Raw genomic sequence first — 22,762 nt, forward strand, 5'->3', positions numbered from 1 at the left:
GTTGGGTTATCTGGGGATCTAAAACGGGTTTCTTGTAGAAGAACGATGTCGGCCCCTTTTTTCTTAAAATCCGACACTGCCATTCTCCTTTTTTGGGGGCAGTTTAAACCTTTTACATTTAGTGAGATTACTTTAAATGACATTACGAGTTTGGGTAAGCTCCGCCAGACGGATTAGTTGAATTATGCCAGGCTGCACCCTCAGACCTTTATCGAGTTTGTCACCTCTTAGCTGGACCAGAGCATGGGGTAGGGGTGGGGTTGAAAAATAGAACCAAAAGGGGGGTGTGGGGGTAGGAAAAATTGAAGAAAAAACGTGAGCATGGATGTATGACAGTATCCTAGTGCTTTTTGGGGGGGGGGGGGGAGAAGGGGGAACAAAAAACAAGGGCAACTGTGTTTCTGAAAACAGACATATATTTGGGGGTAGTGGCCAAGACCCAGAAAGGTCTATCTACCCAGGCTCCAACCCCTTAGCCGCTTTGGGCCTATTACAACGATAGAACTAGTCTATAACTACAACATTAACATGGGTTTTGCTTATAAACCAATAATAGCCTAACCTAAGCCTGAAAACACAATACAGATTAGAAACTTGTTGAACTTTCATAAAAACTTAATTACATCATTGCTAGATGGTAAACACAAATTATAACCGTATAATATTTAGTCTTTTCATGGTTGATCCCCTCATACTAGACCTTCAGAGGTCCGCTGGTCAGGCAGCTCCCCAGCTCTCATCTCGGGGGGGTTCAGGTCTATGTCGCGCTTTGTAAGGGGCGATCTGTCTCGAGGGCCCTTCTCCGTGCTAGGGGTCCCGGATAATGGGAGGTGTAAATCGGTGAAACTTGAAGAGCTGCCTGTAGAAAGAGGAAAGGTCACAAGGTGGGATACGAATCCAGCGTGCGACTTAGGGTTTCGGCCCATCTTCGAATGGTTGTTTCGCCCGAGGATCTCCTGGAGGGAACTGCTGACCAGGAGGGATTCAGGGCTGAAGGACAGGGAGGGAGCCCAGACCCAAGTGGTTGAGGAATGCCTCGCTATCGTCCGGGTCCCTGAGCGTCTGTGGTCTTCCATTTTTTACTACCATGAGCCTAAAAGGGAAAATCCATCTGTATTTGATGTTGTCCCTCAATTTCGCTGCTACCTCCTGGAGGTTCCTTCTTTTGGCCAGTGTGGAAGGCGCCAGGTAGGCGTATACTTGTAGAGATACATTTTGAAATTTGAGGTTCCTTGTCGCCGTGTTGAAGGCCTCTTTGGTTTTGAAATAGTACCACGTCCCTTGCCCTAAGATTCCACTATCTCCCGGTTAGGGTCTCATTCTTAGAGCTCTGTCACCTCTGTTCAGGGTCAGAGACTCCTCCTGTGAAATCGGGGAGGGTTGCTTTTAGCCATTTACTCACAAATCCTTCAATATCCGTTTCAGATTCTGGGATCACCGAATCCGGAGGTTGTTGTGACGATCTCTGTTCTCAGCGTCTTCCTGTTTTTCTTTGATCTCCATGAGCAGCTGGGCTTTCACCTCTTTGACCTCAGAGTCCATAAGAGATTGTCTGGTGATCGTGGGGTATACCTTGGCTTCTAGGGAGCTGGTGCGTTCCCCCAGGGAAGAGATCTCTTCTTTGAGGTTTTCACTGCCGTTTGCAGTAGAGACTTAATTGTAAAAGAAAAGCAAGCCTGTCTTTTTTTGTCTGATTTTCGATCTCCACGCTCGGCTCAGTCTGATGGTTCTGTAGGGAGAGTCTCCGCTAATTCGGCATTTGTGGATAGCCGGCCGTGTATTTATAAATACTCACGCAGGTCGCTCAGATTTTTTTTTTTTTTGATAGATTTATTGATTTTTTATATTGGGAGAGATAGTTCAGGCTAATTTGCTAGCTTAGAAGGAAGTTAGGGGTTATGGAGCATGGGTGTGGCGATAGGGGGGGGTTAATCAGGCCACTAATAAAGGCATTATACCTGGCTGATTAACCCTAAATCGCGTTGGGACGGAAGGGGTTAACTGTATTTTCACTACACTGACATGTTTTCCCCTACACCGTATTTAATGTCCCCATTTTGCAGCTCAGTCCATAGCTGCAGTGATAGAAATGTATGTAAACTGTGCCAATTGAATTTGCGACACAAGGGGGAGCTGCTAGCGCTAAACCAAGCGCTGATTGAAGAAGCGTGTCTATGTATGGGTGGCCGCTTTGAAGTATAGCCGAAGTGCTTTTCTGTCAAAATGTATCTACCGGTCTCGTTAGCCCCTTAACTTGAAGGGGGAAAGTATATTGGCATGGGAACTGGGTTCCACCGCAGACCACATAACAGCCCGTCCAATTAACTGGCTAATTCGTGCTAGGAGTGAGCTAGCAATCTAATTTTTGGAGTGCAGCTAGGAAAAAAGAAACCATAGACATACATATAAGGTTTATAATAGTTGCATAAGCAGAACATACTTTTATTAATAAAATGTATTGTACTGGTGTTTTTAAATGTAAAGACAGGAAACTTTTTCTGTCAGCCTGGGAAAAAATCCTTTAGCATGCAAATATGTTAATGGTGAATGAGCTGAGGGATTTTTTATCTCCGTACTTTAGAGGGTCCCTGCAGAGTTGGTGCCTCAATGTCTATAAAAAGTCCGGAGTTGAAAAGCCTCAGCGATCGATCCTAGGTGTTAGGATGGCCGGATATTGTACGTACCAGATACCGGCGTAAAGTTTGGGTACTTCACACTTGGTGGCCAAACCCCAGACTTGGTGTCGCCAGGTAAGGGGTTGCTAAGGAGCTCAGGTGTGAGGTTAGTGCCTGCTCTGTGCAAACCAGGAAGCAACTTCTGCTCTTTTTTGCAAAGTACTGGCAAGTCGGGGATAGGTGGGAGAAATGTTCCCACGGGCGGGATTGGCTGTGCATGTTAGGTATAGGACCCTCAACCCTATAAAAATGCCTGCTGCCCAGTCCCTAGCAGATTCACCTGATTCATCTAAGATTTGACCTGGTTCCTGCGTCAGCGGTTCCGGAGTGTAAGGGGTTAATAATATCGTAACCAAGGATCGTCCCCCCCTTCTGGAATTCGTTAGAGCTAAGGGTTCCCGAACGAACCATGCAAGGATGAAACAAACTTTTTCCTTTTGGCGGAGATATAGGGGTGGCAACTTGTGCCCCTAGCCAGGAACTCTTACATGGATCAATTTGCGCACCCACTTGCAGAGGTGCCCAGAGACTTTGTTTCGTTCCAAGGACATTTGAGTTCGTTTCCCCACCACAGTAAGTGTTTTATTACGTGTATATTGTGAAGATTTGTGTGTTTGTCTGAAAAGAAATAAATTACAATTTATTTTACTCAACTTGTGTGCTCAGTCCAGAATCCTGGTATTAATGTGTAGATAAGACCTGGTCTACCGTTACAATGGGTTTCAAGACACCATTCTAGCTCGCTCTGTTCAGGCTCAAATGTGTGTAGAGCCCTTTTGTTGGGGATACATGTTCTCCTGTGGGACGTCACTGGGATACAGGTTTTATTTCAATTAAAGCGTTTGTTAGATTGGTGGAATGTGGTGGGTGGGGTTGTCAGCCACTGGTGGTTTGCCTTTCTTTGATTTTTATTTTCTCCTTTCCCTCCCCCCCCCCCCTCCCCTCTCTCTTCCCAGGGTCAGTCTGAGGCTTATTGTAGTCTCCCCCAGTGTCTTAGAGGCCTATAGTGTCCCTCCTGAGCAGTGGGAGCAACCTGTGTGGCCTCTGGATCTTGTCTCCTGCACACCACTGTGGGCTCAGGCAGATTTCTATAGGGAGATGTATGTGGGGGGGGGGGGGTCTTGTTGTAGCCAGGATGCTTGACAGAGAGCGGCACGCATTGACTAGCCTGGGGGGGGGGGGGGGGGGCAGTGTAGAGGAAGTCGCCCTTCTGATGGGGTAAGATGGCCGCTGTTAGCGTTAGTGGGGCTTCTGCAGCAACTGCGTCTGGCTGCAGCTGACAGCTGAGACTCACCCCAGCGTCCGCGCGATGGTCTCTGATTAGGAGCCTCCCTGCGCCTGATCGGTCTTCTCCCTGTGACCGCCCGCTTAAGGGGATGACCTGCTCCACCGACTGCCAATCCAGCTCTCCACCGCCTGCCTCCCTTGCGCTCACCTGCACCGCGCCCGGTGTTCGTCGGAGCTCGACGGAGATCTCGGTAGAGCTCGTTCTCTTTGGGTGCACTCTAACCACCTCTGGGTAGCCCGCTAGTCCCCGCTCTCTCAAGTCAGTAGGACTGCGTGTTTCCGGCGGCCATCTTGGGCGTCCCAGGGGCTCCTGTTACGGGGAGTTTGGCCGGAGTTTTTCATGCAGGTGATCTGTAGCAGGGGTGGTGTCCCTGGGTCGGACACAGGCCTCCAGACAGCTTTGGGGAGTTTAATCCTCTTAGATTGGGGCCGTTTGGTATATATTTTTTGGGGGTATTTTTACCGTTTATTTGCCTTATTTGGCTGAGGTTACGAGGAGCTGAGCAGAGTTGCGACTTCACGGCTCTGCATCCTGGCCACACCCCTCGGTTATTGCCTTTTTATTCTGATGTATATGGTTCCTTTTGGGTTTTTGGGAAATTATCACAGCTGCCATCCAAACCTCACTCCCTGCCCAATAAATATTTCTGGTTTATGGAAAATGTTGGGATTGGTAAATTTCAGTAGAGAGTTCATAGAAGATATGGCAGGCAAGGCCAAATCTCTTTAACCTTTTTAAAGGTACCAGCTAATGATGATCCTATTAAATGGACAGATAAGACACAAATATAATGGGAAACTATAAAAACAGATTCTAGCAAGAGTACCAGCCTTAGTGGCATCTATTTGATACCTTCATACTTTATTCAATGTCATGCATGGGGTGATTTTGCATTAGTAGAGCAGATATGGAGACTGGGAACTGACCTACGCATACTGGGATAATTCTCAAAGGTTACGTCACCAGTGGAAAAAGGAATGTACAAATGTGTGACACAATGCCACTATTGGACAGTAGATGCTACAGAACATATTGTTCGGTTCGGAAGAATCATTTTACAGACCCCACACACGCCTTTAAAGTTGCAATTATAACAAACAAATGTAGCTGTACATTCACAAAGATTTGCACAATGGTTGACTAAGTTAGAGGGTAAAGATATTCAGGTATATTTTACCCTAGTTGATGCAATATACAGGGATGACACAGAAGTGTCTCGCAATAGAAACCAAGGCCGTGCCTCTTTTCTCTATGATGGAACAAACTGATGTTCCCTATGTTTATGTAGATGGGGCAAGATTTTTCCAGGATGGTTCCTATCATATAGGATTTGCTTTATATCTATGTTATTTCTACCTCAGAAGGATGTGATTTTAAAATACTGATTGCCTGGCCACGTCTGCATAAAGAGCAGAACTAGAGGTGACCGGCAGACATAGAGGAGTGACCCCTCTCAAGGATCTTCTGCTGAAATGGAGGTGCAGCAAACAAACAACCTTCCGGCACCCCCATACCCTCTTTTACAGTACATCAAGAGTTAGCCGAGATTACATATTTGGCTGGTAGGATGATCTCAGGAATGTCTTCGGATCTGTCTTCACTGACGAATTGACGGTATAAGGCGTCAGCTTTTAGATTCTTAGTACCAGGAATGTAGGAAATGATATATTAATCCTAATGTGTGGGTGGCCGGCGCATCAAAAACAGATCAGTCCCATACATATATCCGCTTGGACCTCTTCACTGAGACTAATAATTAGTACAGCATCCCTTATAGGGAAGGGGACTTGTACCTAGTGTACACTGACACATATATGTAGTACATAGATTGTCCCATAAACTGAGTTAAATGGTAGCATGAACCCACAAGGGTGACTCACTGTTCAGCTTCATCCTCCAGTGCGGTCCTATTGCGGTTCCTCCTTAAGCGGCGGGCTGATCCACCACCAAGGTAGCAAAAAGCAGAAAAAGGCAGCGCACTGCCAAAAAAAGCAGGAGGCGGCTCACTAGTACAATAAAAAGGTTTATTCCATACAGGGATCAAACATGACCATGGATTGTCAGCTGTCTGCCATTTTGTGGAGAATCCAGATATTTCTATTTTTATCTACTTTTCATTTTGGATGCTATTTCTTTTCTCACAATTTCTTCACATTTAATCACAAATTTTATTTGCAAGAAATAGGCACAGCTATGGGCACGAGTTTTGCACCTTCATATGCAAATCTTTTTATGGGGTGGTGGGAATCTCAATTTATTTTTTCTAGAACTAATCACTTTCGTAATAATATAATTTTTTTATAAAAGATTTATTGATGACCTCATTATTATTTGGAAGGGTGATACTAAGACACTTCAATCCTTTATACACTATCTTAATAACACTTATAATGTAAGATTCAAGGTACATTTTAATTTTCACCATATTCATTGTCATTTTCTGGATCTCTAATTGTATGTTGACATTCATAAAAAAATTCAAACAGATGTGTTCCGTAAGATCAACTCTAGGAACACATTTTTAAGGGTGGACAGTTGTCATCCAGATGCAGTCAGAGGTATACCCAAACGACAGTTCCTCAGGCTGAGAAAGAACTTCTCTACTTTAGACTTCCTTACTCAGTCTGAGGAGCTGGGCCAATGGTTCCTTGAAAGTGGCTATCCAATCAACAATCTTAGAGAGGCTTTTGAAGACGCACTTTATACGGATAGGTCCTCTCTTCTCTCTAGCCAGAGTGATGAGGGATATACCTCTCTGACATCAGTTGACTCTAATATCAGAAGAAGAAAAAATGGAAGAAACAAGGTTAGAACAATTCTACGATCAATTCCCCCTTGTTTGTCACAATTTAATAAAACACAGTAATTGTATAAAATCTATCATTTATAAGCATTGGGGGATTCTTTGTATGGACCCGGTTCTGAAGACATATGTGGAATATGGTCCTAAATTTGTCTTTAGAAGGGCAAAAACAATTGCCTCATATATTTCTCCAAGTGATATTTCCACTCCTAAGATCAAACAAGAAACTTTTCTCACTAAAGGTCATTTCAATGTGGCACATGCAAGGCGTGTAGACACATGAAACCCTCCGTTTTTTCTTTCCGGTCCTCCACCGGAGTTTGTTGTTTATCTGAGGATGTGTGGGTGCGGCAAGAGATACATGGGAAGGACGACTAGAGCCCTAAAAACTAGAATTTTAGAACACCTTAGGCTTATTAGGATTAAGAACTTGAACCACCCGGTTTTGAAACACTTTTCTGAGTGTCATTCTGGTGGAGTAAAGAACTTTTCATTCTTGGGGATTGAACAGCTCCCTAAGAAGGCAAGAGGGGGTGACCAAGTGAACCTACTGGACAACAGGGAAGCGTTTTGGATCTTTACTTTAAGAACCCTTCCCTGTGGGGATGAATGTAGAATGGAATCTTGGTCATTTTCTCAAATAGATTTATTTAGTATCTAGTCATTTAAATATATTTTTCTTTAAGAATATTTTATTTATTATTATTATTATGATCTGAAGATCCTTCATGGAACACATTTTTAAGGGTGGACAGTTGTCATCCAGATGCAGTCAGAGGTATACCCATGTGTATGGGTTTCATGTTTAATGTTTATTACATGTAAGCATATATATGCATTCATATTACTATTAATGTTTTGATTATTTGCTTATGTTTAAGTTGTTTTTGTTTATTATTTTTCATAGTTTTATAATAATTTATATTAAATCAATTTTGTTGAATTTATATAGTTCATATTTATGTTATAATAATTCTATAGTTATATTATCTAATAGCGATATTTATATATATTTTTTTCTTTTATGTTATTTATCATATTATATTTTATTTAATACTTATTTATTAACCAATGAATCACAATAGAATAAGCATGAGGTTATATTGTTTAATACACACAATTGTTTTTATTTTTAGTAAATTTTGATTCTTTTAAAAATTGTAATTACCTTTAATTAGGTTTTTGTTGGGTGCCTATGTCTGAAGTCTTTAGTCTTTCTGAAGTTAATGTAAGGGTTTAGTTTTGTTGACATTATGTTGATAGTGTTTTCCATACTGTATCACCTTAGTTTCTGGTATTGTCTGTATTAATTATTGGGTCTCCTTATGCCAGGGACAGTGGTTCGTTTTCCTCCTCTTTGTCTGTTTGCAGCAAGGGGCGGACTTCGACTTCAATCCTGGGTTTGGAGGCTTCAGTATGCTAGTTACAGCTTTGCCTTTGTTCTTTTTGACCCTTGTATGGCTCCGTCTCCGTTTCTCTCCCAGAGCAGTACTGACGTCAAGGGACTATACTGATCAGGGCGCATGCGCTTTGGAACGGACGTCATGACGCTGTTTTTGGCGCGAAACAGAGTACAGAGTTTAGGTTTAAAAGGACTGCAGGACATTAGCAATTTTACTCCTTGATAAAGAACTTGTAGTTCGAAACGCGTAGGAGGTTATAGTCTATGCTTTGGTTATTCCAATAAACATTTTTGCATCAATTGGATCCTTTTTGGCTTTGCTCTACTCATTACTTTTCTACCTCTACTGTTATAACTCTAATGCAGGCCCTCATTCTCCCGCCTCGTCTACTGTAACCTTCTACTGTCCGGCCTTCCTCTCACCTGTCTCCCTAATAATCTATCCTAAGCACTGCTGCTGGAATAACTTTACTGTCTCCTAAATCTGTATTGGCGTCACTCCTGCTGAAATCCCTCTCCTGGCTTCCAATTCTCTGTATCATTCACAAAATTATCCACCTCACTTTTATGGCTATACACTCTTCTGGCCTACCTTACATCTCAACCCTAATTTCTCGTTATACACCTGCCCGACTATTGCGTTCTGCTCAAGGATGTCTTCTGTCTATCCCTTTTTGTATCTAAAGCCTTCTCCTGTCTAAAACCTTTCTCACTCATTGCCCCACACCTCTGGAATGCCCTTCCCCTCAATATCCGACTGGCACCCTCTCTCCACTTTTAAAACCTTTAAATCCTTTAAAACAATCTAAAAACACACTTTAACGAAGCTTATGGGTAGCTCTGCTGGCTGATACTATACATCTCGGATACACCAACCGTGACCCCTTTCAGACACACTTACAATAACACACTCCTACTGTATCTGTAAGTTCTCCCTAATTACCACGTAGATTGTAAGCTCTTTGGGGCAGGGAGTCCCTTTACTATTGTTACTGTCATGTCTGAAGTGCTTATTCCCTGTATGTGTTATATTATGTCACATGTTTACTGCTGTGAAGCGCTATGTACCTAGATGATGCTATATGAATAAAGCTATACATACAGTAAGGGCCTTTTTTGCCATCATATTTAATACTCTGCAAATTGGGCCATTTCCATTTTGTCTTCCATAACATTATCCGTCCCTCAACTTATCCCATGTCGTCGTCGTTTTTTTTTGTGCCAAATTTGTATAATCTTGAAAGGAACCTCCTTCAAAATGAATAACATCCTGTGCGGCCTGTGGCTCTGCTGCCTTCCATAGTATTTCTGTACTATTTTTAAGCATAGTAATTTTTGTAATTTAGTCATATCACAAATTTTATCTGAAATGGTTCTATTCATTTGCTTTTCGATTGGCATTTTGCGGTGCCATCCTGTATACAATCTTTTTATGACCAATCTTGAACAGAGATTTCTTACCACATGTCTCCACAAACCTCACAAATATTACTGATACATTGATCTATTTACAATATGGACAGCGGGTGAAGACAATCTGAAATCATTTTAGGAGTCCTTGAATTTATTACACCCATTAATTAAGCTCAAAATATATTATTCTGCAAACCTAGTTAACTTTCTAGTTACCACAGTAACACTGAGTAATGACAAACTAGACACATCTGTATACAAGAAACCCACAGACCAGATGTAGTTAACTCAATAATGCCATCCTTCATCCTAACAATGCCATCCTCCATCCTACTCTTACAAAACGAGCCATCATACACAGCCAGGCTATAAACTATCACCACATCTATTCTGACACTAAAGACCGAAACGGGACACCTCACAACCCTAGATCATTCAGACAGAAGGGATACAAGCCTAAGGACTGGGACCCGCTGCGCGGGCGGCCGGACGAGCGTTCCCCACCAGCAGGGGAATCCTCCCGAGCCGGTCCCAGTCCCCCCTGGCTGCACAGCTCACTACACGCTGTGACGCGTCAGCCGCCAGGGGATTCAATAGAATTGTAATCCCAAGCGGCGACGCGTCACGTGGTGTGGCTGTGAGCCAATGAGGAGGGGAGGCTTCGGGGAGCGGGGAGGAGAGTGTAGGGGGAAAGCAGCGATTTTAAATAAACTGCAGCACCAAGGAAGTCCCCCCTGCTCCCTCCCACAGACTCTCTCCTCTTGGGTGGGGGGGTCCCACTTCCGATTCCCCCCCTGCTCCAATCCCCCGGGCTCCAATTCACCCCCCACCCACCCCCGTATGTATTTGCGAGTGCCTGTCTGTGTGTGTGTCTGTGTGTGTGTCTGTGTGTGTGCCTGTCTGTGTGTGCCTGTCTGTGTGTGTGTGTGAGGAGTTGAGGGGCTCAGCGACAGCGGTTGAGGGGCTGAGGAGTTGAGGGGCTGAACGGCTGACGGGCGGTCCCGCCCCCTCACGTCATGGCTGCGCCCCCCCACCGTTTTGGCCACGCCCCTCCCCCCTCCCCCCCCTCCCCCCGCAAAAATGGTCCCTTTGGACCGGAAAAAGCCCCAAGTGCCTCTCCACGCGCCGCCTGTCTGCAGTGCGGGCGCGTGGTCTGAGGCAGCGTGGCCTTAGCCTAAGACTATTGCCACAACAATCACAACTGGTCTTCAAGCCCCACGAGAACACCTGCTCCAATACAAGAAAAAAAACACAACCACATGCATAGCACTCACTAGTGCTTAGATACAATGCTGACCTAGAGGGAATGAGAAAAATAATCAGAGACCTGGAACCCATTCTGACAGAGGATGAAACATTAAGACATTTTCCCCAAACCTCCTATCCTTGCATTCCGGCAACCACTAAACCTCAAGCAGAAGTTGGTCACTAGAAAACTTCATAATGAACTGAAGGATGCTGAGAATGGCACAAAACCGTGCAACAACACATGCTGCAAACATATCTGCCAAGATCCCATAGCCAGTCACAAACATAGAACATTCAATGTGAATGAAACATTTTGCATATATATATATTTTTTTTTTTGTAATGTGTCTCCCTGCCTCTTGGTGAATTTTACAGTTGACCTCCTCTTTTCCTCTATTCTATATGGGTAATTTATTTATTTTTTACTTTGAAAGTCTCTGCAAAAGATCCTTTCTCTGTATCGCCATCAAAAGAAAAGAGAGTTCGGGTAGAAAGGGGTTGTTGAGTACCAGCCAAGGTATCGTGAGAAGTCCTAATAGCTGTGGACAAATCCACTTTGTAGCGTGTTGGCAGAAATACCTTGGACAGTTCTTAGAACAATGTGTCTCTTCTCTGGCTTGTTACTCTACAGATATCACACTTTTTGTATTTATGCATCAGCTCATTTGTACGCAAGAAACTTTTTGCCAATGCTCCCAACTTTTCCCCAGCACCGATTAACCCCTTTTTGTTTCTATTTTTTTTCAGCATCCAGAAATTCCAACATATACTGATCCCATATCTGAGCTGGGAAATTGGCCTCTAGGAGAATCACCCCATCATATTTAGCTGCCTTTTTCTTTAACCACTCCACAGTGGAACAATAAGTAGGGCAAAGATCCATAGGGACAGATGTAGACACTACTGCGGTATTCTGCTATAGCTTATTTAAAAATGCAATAACATTCCCTTAATGAGGTACTCTTTGCAGCATGCACTCTGCTTTCTCCTACTATCTTAGTGGACGAACCATGGGCGCTGACATTTCTCTTTCATTTCTTTTCTGTGGACCGGTCCATCCGTGTCTGGTTTACTGTTCGATCTGCAAATCTTTCTCCTTTCTGCTCAGGGTCGGCATGGACAATATTTAGCTGGTAAAGATGAACCCGCCTCCTTTTTAGGGTCGGTTGATAAGTCTAAACCCACCTAGTATGTGCCGCATTTTCCACCATTATCTAAGAAAAAGTATGCTTCTTTCGGTATATCTGAGTAAACGTAACTCATTTGTTCAGTTCAGAATATTCTGATGCGTGCTACATGAACATATTTATTTATTACTGCGTACTAAATGCTGCTGCACTCTAACTGAAGAATAAAGACTATTCTGAACTGATAAATTAGTTGTCTACTCTGCTATACCTACAGGACCCCTATAAGCTCACATTGAACCCCCAAAATAACCACAACATATATATATATATATTTATATGGGTATAAGTGTCAGAGGAGTGCTACTGAGAATGGCAATATATATTTAAAACCAGAGACAGAACATGAAACACAGACAGCCCAGTGTTACATCCAATGACACGAATACACGGTACAGTGCCTAAATATATCATATATAGATATATATATATATATATATCTTTTGAATAAAATGGTCTTTTAGTTTAACTTTTTGGCCAAAGTGTTGTAAGCCCTTGAGCCCCTCAAGGTCACATTTATGCGAAAGATATTCCAAAAATGGGAGCTTGCTGCTTTAACGTCTACGGTGCTGAGGGCCCTGGTTTCAGCACTGGTGGAATTGGGGGGCGGGGGTGGAGAGCCGATTTGTGATCAGCCCCTAGAAAACGAGTACCACTGGCGTGCCAGCCCGCATGGCATACACCGTCTATAGGGCACTAGAGGAGCTAAAGCAACAGGCCTCTGCTCACAGCTTACCTGAACATAGGAGTCTTCTGACCTCTATGGACCTGGGGGCATTGGAAGATAATACCATTTTCTATTTGTGCCCTGCAGCCATATATGTACATTTCTGTTTTGTGTCAAAACTGGCCCCCAAAAACTACAAGGAACTTGGAAACTGGGGGACCATAGATCATCTCTGGGACACCTGACAGTTTTAAGCTTAAAAAAATCCTTTTTTTGTGGGGGGGGGGGGGGGGGGGGATTGCTGCTTTAAGGTGTTTTTAACTTGTGACTAATAATTATGAAAATCTGAATTTGTCACGCTGTTTTCCAACTCAAGCCTCCGAAGTATTGTTCCTTTCTTGGCATATTCACAAATGACTGATTTCAACTCTACTAAACAATAAGCACTTCTGTCTACAAGGTTGTGCAAACCTAGCTACTTGGCATTTCTTTAAAGCCACAATTCTTTTGTAGCATCTTTTTAGCCACAAATGAATTTGGCTATAGCTTTCGAAATGGAGGTCTGACAGTTGCCAAGAACCTGAAAAAAATCCGCTCTTGCAAAACTTTCCATGGTCTTAAAATAGGTCATCTTTAAGTGCCTTTAATTAAAAGGTTGTGGAGTACAGGCAGTCCTCATTTTACAACGCTTCGCTTTACAACGAATGGCTTATCCAACGCTAAGCAATGCATACCTATATTCATTTTTACAACGCCAAAATGGCTTATCCAACGCTCTTACGACGCTTTCCAACGTTGTGTGTGTATATATACACATTCACATAAACAACGTTGCAAAGCGTCGTAAGAGCGTATATATATAATATTATACTATATAATATTATATTATACTATATAATATATTATTTATTATGTTATATTATATATATAATACAGTATATACACTATATCATTTATGTGTGTGCTGCATATCTTATTGCCTGCATAAAATATTTGGTGTATTTTAGTATTAATAATGCCTTAAGGAACGGAACCTTTCATTTAAACAGTGTTCCTATGGGAAAACGTGTTTCGCTTTACAACGTTACGCTTTACAACGCCATTTTGAGTAACACATTGTGTCGGATAACCGAGGACTGCCTGTACAGTTTTTGTGTGCGGCTAATAGTTTGATTTCGTGCATGTATGTCTTTTTATGTACATTAAATATGGCGCTTCACAGCAGTAATACACGAGACAATCATATAAATAACAAATAACACAAAGGGAAGTGCTTCAGACAAAGTAACATTTAGGAAAAGGAGTCCCTGCTCCGAAGAGCTTACAATCTAATTGATAGGAAGAACGTCCAGAGACAGGAGGGCATTCTGGTAAGTGCGTCTGCATATTAAAATATCTGAAAAATAAAACAACTTGAGAAACGTGTAAAAGCTTGTTCAAGATCAAATATTTCTGTTGATGCCTTATGTACAGTGTTGTAGTTTAACCTTTTTGTTTTTATTTACATTTTCATTGGTTAGTGTTTATCATTACTGAAATCAAAGAACATCTAAAGAACCCCCTTGAATACTTTCTCTTACCTCAGACTGCTCTTTCGAACCTACTTTATCCTTTAATCACACATCGTTCTTCCACTGCAGCCAGCACTTTGTCATTATGGGGTAAGGTAGGTTTGGGGGGGAGCTGTCTGAGACTTCAGAATGTGCTCATGAATGATTTGATGACGATATTCACTGTTCTACGCACTATAACTGTTTATGTACCTTTCTGGACTCCATGTATTTTCTTTGGCCACTTGGTGGCAGCATTGTCCATCAGAAAATTCACTTTCAACTTCGACATGACTTGCATCTGGTGAGCTTAGAAGGGATGTGTAGTTGAAGTGCTCAAGTGCCTTTTTACGAGATTACTTAAAGGGGAAAAAGTATGACCGTGACAAAGCAAACATCAACTTACCCCAATTTTTTGTATTTTTTGTGGTGACACTTTCTTTTTAAATATGACTTATTTTATAGATGTTCAATTTCGTTCCCCTATTTATTCGTATGTTTGATACATTCTTCTCTTGGCTGGGAATGAGATCCTTATTAGCATTGGTGCTGTGTATGCTGTGGTGGTTGAACTGTTCGCAGTTCAGCTTTCTGTCACTGGAGGGGAAAGGAATCCGGCGCCACAGCCAGTGACGGAGTCTGAGGCACTTCCGGTTTGAATGAAATTTTTTTATTCAGCTCACAATCGAACACAGGCTACACCACAGTCTCCCCCTCAACGCGTTTCACGCTCGAATCGCGCTGATTCGAGCGTGAAACGCGTTGAGGGGGAGACTGTGGTGTAGCCTGTGTTCGATTGTGAGCTGAATAAAGATTTTTCATTCAAACCGGAAGTGCCTCAGACTCCGTCACTGGCTGTGGCGCCGGATTCCTTTCCCCTCCATGCCATACACACAGAAGGCTGCACGCCTGGATCGGAATACAGAGGAGGACGGGACCGAGGTCTGGAATGTGAGCTTTTTATAGGTAAGGTCAACCTTCCCAAGCTCTGACCTCATTTTTGGCCCAATTCAACTCCCTGTTTCTCTCTATGTGACTTGTATTGACACTAACAGTTCTGGATGACGGCTTGAGCACAGGACAGTTTCCTACATTGACAGCTTTCTGTCACTATCTTAAATTATAAAACCAACCATTACAATTGTTGATAATGTGTGATACTGAAATTGCAATACATTAAACCCCAACATTATATGCTGGTACAGGAGATTGTTCTTGTAAGCATTTTCCCAGAGTTACTGTTGTGCTATCCGTGCTATTTGTGTTATGACTGGACCGATAACATGGATACAAATTACTGTAGCGCTGTCCAACACTTTTGGCACTAGAAGCGGTGTACCCAAGTATTAAAGCAGCAATCCCGGATGCTCACTTTGTATTTTTTAATCTTGCCTGAACTGAGAACCACTGGGCTGTTTGGGGAATCTTTTGGTTCTGTTTCTAGAGCGGTGAGACCATGTGATCTGTTGGACAAATTAAGGAAACCATGTCTGCCGGGGTCAGAGCTCCAGAACACTCTTATGGTTCATGTAAGAGAGATGGATATACAGTGGCAAAAGTTTGTGAACCCCAATGATAATTACGGATATTCCATAGTCTTTCCATGATGACCTTCTTGAATCAAAACCAGTTTTTTTCTTAAATATCCAGTAGGGGTTGTACCAACCAATTCCAAGTCTTTTTAAATAAAATGATGTATGAGTTAGATAAACAACGAGTAATTAAGAGTCAGGGTAGGTGCAAAAGTAAATGAAACCCTGCTTTTATCAGCTAAATGAAAGGGGATAATTAAAATATTTAATAAATAATTAGGCAGATCTTCGGGGATGTTTGGAAGGCCCCAACTTATATAAAGATCAGAAACTTTGTGTTTGGTCTTCGCCATACATGTGTGTGGAAACACGTCATGCCACAATCAGAATAAATCTGAAGACCTCAGAAAAACAGTTATGGGTGCTAATCAATTTAGAAAGGGTTACAAAACGTTTGCTATGAATTTAGTGCTCCACCTGTCCGTCTACAAATGGAGAAAGTTCAAAACCACAGTCACTATGCAGGAGTGGTTGTCCTACCAAAATTTCTCCAAGAACAATCCAGCAAATCATCCAGGGAGTCACAAAGAACCCCAGAGTAACATCCAAGGATCTGGCAAACAACTCTCACCGTGGCTGAGTGTTCACAACTCGAGATTGAACAAGAATGGTGTTAATGGAAGAATAGCCAGGAGAAACCACTGCTCTCTAAAGAACATTGCTGCCCATTTCAAGTTCACCAAAGAGCACATAGATGATCCACAAGACTTCTGGAACAATGTTCTCTTGACAGACAAGTCAAAGGTAGAACTTTTTGGCCTCAATGAGAAACTTTGTTTGGCAACAACCAAAACTGGGTTCAGTCAGAAGAACCTCATCCCAACCGTCAAGCATGGTGGTTGGAGTGTGATGGTTTGGGGCTGCTTTGCTGCCTCAGGACCTGGACGACTAGCCATCATTGACACAACCATGAATTCGGCATTGTATCAGAAGATTCTAGAGGATAATGTTAGGCCATCCATCTTTGAGCTGAACATCTGAACAAAATATATTTTGTATTAAAATTAAGTCTCGTTATTATGTGTAAAGATATCACAGACAATCCAGAGTATGCACTTTATTAATGATAGTAATTGATTAATAGTAATTGAGTTATATAATGATATACTGAATTGGGTATGGGACATCTCCTGAGGAAGAAGCATGAAGCTTTGAAACGCATAGATATTGAGCCTGACTGGATTCAGCGAGGGACAGGAGGACAGACCTTCGCTGCCTATTGATTTCCCCATCACACAGAACTGGAAGTGACGCGAGTCCGACCGGGAGTGACATCGGAAACCGGGAGAACGTGCAGGGGGAGCTGGAGGAGAGAGGCCAACTGCACACCATTGGCTGTACACCTCCCTAAGCCCTATCCAACAGGACTATTGGACACACGAAGACCAGACCAGCACAGAGTCCCTCACTTGTATATATGCCACTTATACATGTACAGAATGTGAATACATTGAGTACATGTTTTGATATAAATGTGATATTTTTGATCTGCACTGTCCATTCCCATTCTTTTATCTAGAGGTATACCGGCATATATCTTCAAGAAATAAATACCACAGTCACAGATTGGAAAGAGGCTTTATTTACATCTACTTCTTGTAAGTAGAATAACCTTATGAGCCAAGATTCCCCTCACCTTTTACTTTTTGTCACAACAGTATATACTATGTATTATTTTTCATTTTTTGGTTGATCCTGCTCCCTTTTGGTTTCTGTTTAAAACAAATCAGACAAAGCTAAATAATTTTTGAACCCTTTATAAATATTTTTAGTATACAGTTTTCTAAACATGTAGCTGTATTCTCTGCTTACATAGAGCTGTTGCAAGACTTGCTGTACTCAACAGCACGGCCAAAAAAGCAACCGGCTGCGTCACCAGGGAACGCGTCGGCCGCAATCGCGCTACAGGGTCCATGCTTCTGCATCGGACCCTTGAAGCGTCAATCAGCGGTCTGAAATTGTTGCGGCAACGCGAGTGGTAATCTTTGCTACCTCTGTAGGAAGCAGAGTATCTCTGCAGCTGAACCATGTTTATTTCAGCTCTGTTAATTCGCTGGTTCCCGAGATATTATCTGGGAAGATACCATTGGCGTACCCTCCAGGGGAAACAAAATGGTGTTTAAATCTCCCGTGTTACAAGGACCAGTTGGAAGCCGCAACATCCTGTCTCACCATCCCATTAGCCAGTGTGATGTGGGAGATTCAAACAACCTGGAAGTAACAGACTACACCTTCCCGGGAACTAGGAGGTCCCCAGAGCCGGAAACTGTTTCATCTCGTGGGACCCCTGCTTACCACCTTCTGCAAAAAGAAAAAATGGAAGGGGCGGCAATGACACGGCTCCATACCTGGTGTAGTCTGTCTTCGTTATTGGCCTTCTACCAACAGAGGGGCGAAGGGGGGGCCATAAAATCACCTGATTTCACTTATTGGGTTGAAACAAACAAGACTGTTGATCAAAGTCCTTTAGTAAATGAAATCAAGGAAAATCTACAGACTTGGATTTAAAAAAAATATATTTTATACCTAATTTATTTAAAAGATGCAGATCCCTCCGATTTGGGGGATTTGTGCAGTTCAACTGAACTGATAGCAATTTTAAGCCCAGGGCTTTAAAACTGCAACCCCTCCCAAAAGGGGTGCTTTAAAAAAAATATTGACCTTGGGGGGGGGGGGGGGTCAGTCTAGGTCAGTGCAGCAGCGGTTACAGCAATTGGCGCTCTAGCTCGTACAATGTTGTGATGGTGGCATTTCATGCGTAAAATGTGTTTTACATAAATATTTCTCTAAATGAGAGAACTGCTGGATCAGATCACATCCATGTTTGATCAGAATAAAAAAGGGAAAGCATTTTACACTTGTGTTTATAATCGTTGCAAAACTCTCCTTTGTACCATACACTTATGGGAAGGAATAGCTAAGATCTGTTAAAACCAGCACACTTAAGTGTCTGTGTGTTTTCTTGTTTCTATATCTATCCTATCTATCTTCTCTTAACTGTAGAAATGTCATCTTTGGTGCATGTGACTAGACTCCTAATGTATTAATGTGTGACTTTGTAATTATTGAAATGTATACTAAACGGATGTCTCTGCACCGGTAAATGAAACTTTAAAATTGAGCATGTAATAAGCAAAAACTTGTTAGCAGCTCTAATGAGTGTTGAATCACAGCTAGAGGAAACCGCTGGTTATTTGCAACTGCAAAAACGTATTCATTTGCTAGGATAGTTGTGATTTAAAAAAAAAAAAAAATGCATGCTAATGTTTCAGTTCCAATGTGCACGCAATGTTTCAGGCCTATTGGCCCTTTCTTAAGCCTGGAGTATTGGTGTCGTTTGTGCTGGCCAATGACTATTGTCATACGTGCAACCGTTCAGATCAATATATAATCCCCCTCTCTCTCCCTGCCTGTGCAAATCCTTCAATCTACCTATGTTGGTTCGCAATCTAATAATGGTGTTGGTGAAATATTTACCATTGCACTCTTCTAAGAGCCTATGAAAGATTCCCTAAACAGTGTTTCTGGAATCTAATAAATTGCTGTCCCGACAGTTACACTTAAACATTTTTAATACCGATTTCTTTTTTCAATGTTTAAAATGAGATCACTAGTTACCCTAATTTTGTTACTATGGCGACAACAAGAGATGGTCTGTAACGGTTGCATGCATTTTTAAGCTGGTCACTGTTGCCATATACTTCTCAAACACACAACTATTTTTTTTTGTTCTGAGATTTGTAAAAAAAAAAAAATTTTTTTTTAAGGAAGCAGCGTGTTGCAATGTCAATTGCATTGGAGAAATGTTCCGCCCCATTGCAATAAATTGAATTAAAATCTTTTTAGAACCGTGAAGATCTCTTCATAACACATAGCTGTAGAACTAGAAAATGCCATTTCTTATATTCCATGGGAGTAGTAATCTGTTCTACTGTGCTCTAATGCAGGGATGCGCAAAGTTTCTGTGCTGCGTGCGCCCCTGCCACCACTCGCACGTTCCACCATTCCTGTGAGTCGGCCTAATTTGACGAGCGGCACATTACATAACCCCGCGGCATCAATTGATGTCGCGATGCATCCAGAGGCCGGCTTAATCCCGGTAAGTTGAGGTTGCAGAGGCCTCACGCGGATCCCCCGGCATTAATTTAAATGCATTGGGGGAAGAGCATTGAGCCTTACAGCACAGTATAATCTTTAGGTCTCACAAGTCGGCTAAAGGGTAAATTCCCATAACAGATAAAGCAGGGCAAAAAAAAAAAACAGTACGTTAACTAATCTTAAACTCCTAGTAAAATGTTTTACCCGGGTGTAGCTAAAAAAGAAATGCGGTGTAGATATAGGTGATGATATGGACTCTGGCCCGCTGTGTAGATGTAGGTGATGGTATGGACTCTGGCCCGCTGTGTAGATGTAGGTGATGGTATGGACTCTGGCCCGCTGTGTAGATGTAGGTGATGGTATGGACTCTGGTCCGCTGTGTAGATGTAGGTGATGGTATGGACTCTGGTCAGCTGTGTAGATGTAGGTGATGGTATGGACTCTGGTCCGCTGTGTAGATGTAGGTGATGGTATGGACTCTGGTCCGCTGTGTAGATGTAGGTGATGGTATGGACTCTGGTCCGCTGTGTAGATGTAGGTGATGGTATGGACTCTGGTCCGCTGTGTAGATGTAGGTGATGGTATGGACTCTGGTCCGCTGTGTAGATGTAGGTGATGGTATGGACTCTGGTCCGCTGTGTAGATGTAGGTGATGGTATGGACTCTGGTCCGCTGTGTAGATGTAGGTGATGGTATGGACTCTGGTCAGCTGTGTAGATGTAGGTGATGGTATGGACTCTGGTCCGCTGTGTAGATGTAGGTGATGGTATGGACTCTGGTCCGCTGTGTAGATGTAGGTGATGGTATGGACTCTGGTCCGCTGTGTAGATGTAGGTGATGGTATGGACTCTGGTCCGCTGTGTAGATGTAGGTGATGGTATGGACTCTGGTCCGCTGTGTAGATGTAGGTGATGGTATGGACTCTGGTCCGCAGTGTAGATGTAGGTGATGGTATGGACTCTGGTCCGCAGTGTAGATGTAGGTGATGGTATGGACTCTGGTCCGCAGTGTAGATGTAGGTGATGGTATGGACTCTGGTCCGCTGTGTAGATTTAGGTAATGGTAGGCACTCTGGTCCTCTGTGTAGAAATAGGTGATAGTGTGCACTTTTGTCCGCGGCGTAGATATAGATCAGGGGTGCGCAAACTTTTTTGCAGCTACGCTGCCCCGGTGCTTGCGCCCCCCCTTACCTCAGTTCCCGGCTTCAAATTAAGCCGCAGGGTGACGCGACATCACATGACCCTGGCGGCGTAATTTGATGCCGCGTTGCCACAGCCGCCTGAATCTCGGTAAGTAATAGGTTGCAGAGGCCTCACACGATCCCCCGGCATTTAATTTAAATGCCATGGGGAAGCGGGCGGGGCCTCTGCAACCACCGCTCCCCCCTACAAAAATCTCTCGCCACCCAGTTTGCGTACCCCTGATATAGATTATGGTGTGCACTCTGGCCCGCTGTGTAGATATAGGTGATGGTGTGCACTCTGGTCCGCTGTGCAGATATAGGTGATGGTGTGCACTCTGGTCTGCTGTGTAGATATAGGTGATATTGTGCACTCTGGTCCGCTGTGCAGATATAGGTGATGGTGTGCACTCTGGTCTGCTGTGTAGATATAGGTGATGGTGTGCACTCTGGTCTGCTGTGTAGATATAGGTGATGGTGTGCACTCTGGTCCGGACTAGGACATTTGATCACGGCCATTTCGCGGAGACCAGATTACAGCTGGCACCTGGCCGCACCTCACCGGCCGTTTTGCTGCGAAGGTAAGTCCCTATTAACCCTTACCCTGAGTTCCCTAATACGAACACTATCGCGTACCATAAAAACCGTAACCTCATAACCCCTAATAACTAAAACGCTAAAATTGGACCCCCCCAAGCACTAAACGTTTTTTTTGCAGAAGTGGTGGATCGGTGGCGTCTGTGGCCAAACACAGGCGGTTATTTGGTTGTGGCGAAACAGCCGCTACCAAATGTCCCATTCTGCTCAGGTCTTCAATGTGTTAAAACGATTTTTATTTGTTCAACATTTTGGTCCTTACAGGGATTTGAATAAAACTTGTTTGAACATATTGATCAGTGATAACATACTACCATCTCTCCCTCTCTCTGCCTGTCTCTCTCTCTGCGTGTGTGTCTCTCTCTCTCTGCATCTCTCTCTGCGTGTGTGGCTCTCTCTGCGTGTGTGTCTCTCCTCTCTGCGTATGTGTGTCTCTCTCCGTATGTGTGTCTCTCTCCTTGCATCTCTCTCTCTCTCTCTCTGCGTCTCTCTCTCTCTCTCTGCGTCTCTCTCTCTCTCTGCGTCTCTCTCTCTCTCAGCGTCTCTCTCTCTCAGCGTCTCTCTCTCTGCGTCTCTCTCGCTCTCCACGTCTCGCTCTCTCTGCGTCTCTCTCGCTCTCTCTCTGCGTCTCTCGCTCTCTCTGCGTCTCTCTCTCTCTGCGTCTCTCTCTCTCTCTGCGTCTCTCTCTCTGCGTCTCTCTCTCTCTGCGTCTCTCTCTCTCTGCGTCTCTCTCTGCGTCTCTCTCTCTGCGTCTCTCTCTTTGTGTGTGTCTCTCTGTGTGTGTCTCTGCGTCTCTCTCTCTGCGTCTCTCTCTCTCTGCGTCTCTCTCTCTCTCTGCGTCTCTCTCTCTTTGTGTGTGTCTCTCTGTGTGTGTCTCTGCGTCTCTCTCTCTCTGCATCTCTCTCTGCATCTCTCTCTCTGCGTCTCTCTCTCTCTGCATCTCTCTCTCTCTCTGCGTCTCTCTCTCTCTGCGTCTCTCTCTCTCTGCGCCTCTCTCTCTCTGCGCGTCTCTCTCTTTCTCTCTGCGCGTGTCTCTCTCTCTGCGCGTGTCTCTCTCTCTCT

At 43.5% G+C, this 22,762-nt stretch overlaps 1 protein-coding gene across 7 annotated transcripts in view; it reads left to right on the forward strand.

The window, feature by feature from the left end:
- Positions 1-22,762, forward strand: part of ZNF644 (zinc finger protein 644) — an 84,373-nt gene that overhangs the window by 46,890 nt on the left and 14,721 nt on the right. For 2 of the 7 annotated variants that reach the window (XM_075615564.1, XM_075615566.1), the window contains one exon: positions 19,773-19,924. The exons of the other annotated variants lie outside the window; for them this stretch is intronic. The gene's annotated coding sequence lies outside the window, so the exon portion shown is untranslated. The remainder of the gene's footprint in view (positions 1-19,772; positions 19,925-22,762) is intronic. 7 annotated transcript variants of the gene reach the window in all.

Source organism: Ascaphus truei, chromosome 10 (genome assembly GCF_040206685.1).
Source record: "Ascaphus truei isolate aAscTru1 chromosome 10, aAscTru1.hap1, whole genome shotgun sequence".
Lineage (NCBI taxonomy): Eukaryota > Metazoa > Chordata > Amphibia > Anura > Ascaphidae > Ascaphus > Ascaphus truei.